General features: G+C 41.2%; 1 pseudogene; it reads right to left on the bottom strand.

Moving 5' to 3' along the window:
• Nucleotides 1–2,301: 2,301 nt before the first annotated feature.
• LOC116549013 lies at nt 2,302–2,827 on the bottom strand (annotated as a pseudogene).
• Between the last annotated feature and the right edge of the window lie 528 nt (nt 2,828–3,355).

Consider the following 3,355-nt stretch of genomic DNA (forward strand, 5'->3'; position numbering starts at 1 on the left):
TTCACTCATGTCTAATTAGATGTGAGAACAGGCTTACTGCTAAAGATTAAGTAATTATCTAGCATTTATTTGTGAAAGACAGTCAGCTATAACATCATCTAGCCAAGTGGAGAAACTATAACTGGGTCCTGTCTCTATCAAGAACATCCAGATAGAGACAGAGGTAACCTGGAAACTCTCTCAGAAGGATATTTCCTAGCCAAGGTAACAGTGTACTAAGACCTCTGCTTTACCCATTAAGGAAATTAAACCTCTGGCTCCAGTTGCTACCGGAAGTACTGACTAAGGTAACTCCTGCCGAACAGCTCTGGCTTAGCAGACCCCCCAACTCCGGCTTCCTTCCAGCCCTAAGGTGGTAGCAGCTTGCTGCTATTGTATTGCTAAGCACTGCGTTGTTTCTCCTTGCTTATTTGCCTTCTCAGCTTTCTCAATATTGGTGAAACCAATTCCTTGTAACAAACTCTCTCACTGTGAAATACCTATGATGGTTTCCGGGTTTGTTTTTGTTTTCTTCCCAGTGGGTATCTGAATGCTATAGAGAGAACAAGAGAACTCTATATACACTTCAGAAATGAGAAAGAGAAAGTCCTATTTCTACCTACCTGTTTTAACATTGTTTAGGCCATTATTTTACTATATTTTATCTCTCTTAATACGTAGCTTTATAAAGCAAGCAATACATCAGCAAGCACATCCTGAGCACTTCCTTTCTATGGTGTACTTTGTCTCTAAAAAATAATCTGATAGAACTGCTGCTTTCAGCTTACTCTCACAGCAAACAAATAAAGTTCACCCTGATAAGGACAGCTGCAGATGAAATATCCTAGACTCCTCCTGTCTTCCTAGGCTTTCAGCTGTCTGTGCCATACCCTCTCACACCCAGACACAAGGGTAGAGGCTAGAGCATTGCTGCAGCACCTTAGCAGCTTCCACGTCCTACCTAAGTACTTTGCTGACCACCGCCAGCCCAGGAATCGTCACAGGAGCAAGTCCAACTGCAGCTGCAGGAGAGTGCACTGACAGGGCAGGCCCACAATGGGCACTTGCCCATCTGTTGTGTAGTTAGTTTTTGGCCTTTTTAATAGAGTGCCTTTAGAAACATTATAACAACTGAACATCCATACCTAAGGGGTCATAGATGGCCTCATTAATAGGCAACTCAAAGGCAGCCTCTACTTGAAACACTCCAAGAGAGATATACGTGTATTTGCTGTCCTTTAGAAAATGCATTTTTTGTCCGGACACATTTTAGTTAATAACCATGTTTTATGTTGCTTTGAATTACCAGAGCTATCTAGTTATTATTAACCACGGGATACAATGTCAGAATCTCAAAGCACAAGAGAGATAGGGCTAACTAAATTTGCAAAGTACTTTCACACTCATTAGCTCAACTTTTTTATTTTTTTTTTGGAGATGTAGTCTTGATCTGTTGCCCAGGCTGGTATGCAGTGGTGCAATCTTGGCTCACTGCAGCCTCTGTCTCCCAGATTCAAGTGATTCTCCTGCCTCAGCCTCCCGATTATAGGTGTGTGCTGCCATGCCCAGATAAATTTGTTTTTGTAATTTTGGTAGCGACGGGGTTTCACCATGTTGGCCAGGCTAGTCTCGAACGCCTGGCCTCAAGCGACCTCCCAAAGTGCTAGGCATGAGCCACCACGTGTGGCCCATTAGCTCAATCTTGCTGAGGGTTTTGGACATTGTTCTGGCAAAAAAGATGAAGCCTAGAAGTACTACCCCAAACAAATGATTTCAGACTTAAAATGAGGCAATATTTTAAGCACTCTCTACTCCTGCATGGGCAAAGTCGTTTTCTTTTGATATAAATATTTGCTGCCTTTTCGGACCCTCTATAGCAGTGGCTCCCAACCTTTTTGGCACCAGGGACTAGTTTCGTGGAAGACAATTTTTCCATGGAAGTGGGGGTTGGGGAGGGGATGGTTGTGGGATTTTACCTCAGATCATCGAGCACTAGATTCTTTTTTTTTTCTTTTCTGATAAAGGAAGCAACTACAGAAAGCTTTTATTTATTTGTTCAAAGTAATCAGTGCTATGGATGCAGAAAACCCCCCAACAATTCTTTCAGTGCTACTTTCAAAATGAACATATCAAACTTGATTTTCATTAAGATGTAGTTATTTCAACACTCAAGTAAATAAAAAACCAAGACTCAAATTATATATATATATATATAATTTGATTATATAGATATGTGTGTGTGTGTATATATATATAATATATATGAATATATATTATATATGATATATAAATATACATATATATATAAAACCATGTGAACAATTACTGAGCTTCATCTTCTGGACAAAAACGTCAAGTTAGTCTCTCTTCATAAAAAGCAATTACAATTTGAGGACACTTCATATTTGCCTCTTTTGCCAGCACCAAGTCAGCCTCACCCGAATCTTTCCATTTCAGGAGAAACATCAGTTCTTCACTGCTGTCTGTGGCACCAATTATTCTTTCAGGATCAAGACAAACCTGATTTGTCTTGGCAAATCCTCTTGGTTTGTCAGCAGCGTCTCTTCTTTGATTTGCTGTCATCAGATTCACTGTCAGATAAAGATTTTCTTTTTGTACCATCTTTTTCTTTGCCAGCTTTTTGAGCGTTAAGAAATGCTTCAATCAACTCTGGAGAATCTAAATTTTCTTCAGGTTCCCAAGTATTGTCAGCTTCTGAAAATCCCTTCCACTTCAGGAAATATTCCACTTTCCCATTTGCTACACGCCGCTCTAGTACTTTTTCCACCACAAATTCTTCTTCAATATTTTTACTCTTGTCATTCTGTTTCTTTCCCATTTTTTGCATTCACTGTGTGGCACCTGGTGGTCCCCTGAGGGGAGGGAGAGGGAAGGAGGGGCAAGGACTGTGACCAGAGTCTCCGCGGAGGTGGCTTTCCTGCTTCACCTAAATTCTTATAAATAGCGGGTAACCTAGATCCTCAGTTCACAATAGGGTTCATGCTCCTACGAGAATCCAGTGCCCCCACTGATCTGAGCAGAGGCGTGGAGCGCAGGTGGTAATGCTCACCCACCCACGGCCCACCTCTTGCTGTGAGGCCCAGTTCCTGACAGGCCACAGAACAGTATGGGTCTATTGCCCTGGGAGTTGAGGACCCTTTCTCTACAGCATACATTTGAGATCTAGTCTTATTCTGATTATCACAAGCAATACAACATCAGAATTTCTGGTTATGGAGTCTTGGGTCCCCTTTTAGTGGTTTGGAAGGAAATTTTCAAAATTATTTGCCTAGTTAAGCAGTTGGCTCCTTTTGTTTTAGTTAGCTCAGTCTTATATCAAGTGTTCTTGCTACATCTCTTGATAATGAGGCTTTAT

Source organism: Sapajus apella, unplaced genomic scaffold (genome assembly GCF_009761245.1).
Source record: "Sapajus apella isolate SASKATOON/1434 unplaced genomic scaffold, GSC_monkey_1.0 scaffold6, whole genome shotgun sequence".
NCBI classification, from domain to species: domain Eukaryota; kingdom Metazoa; phylum Chordata; class Mammalia; order Primates; family Cebidae; genus Sapajus; species Sapajus apella.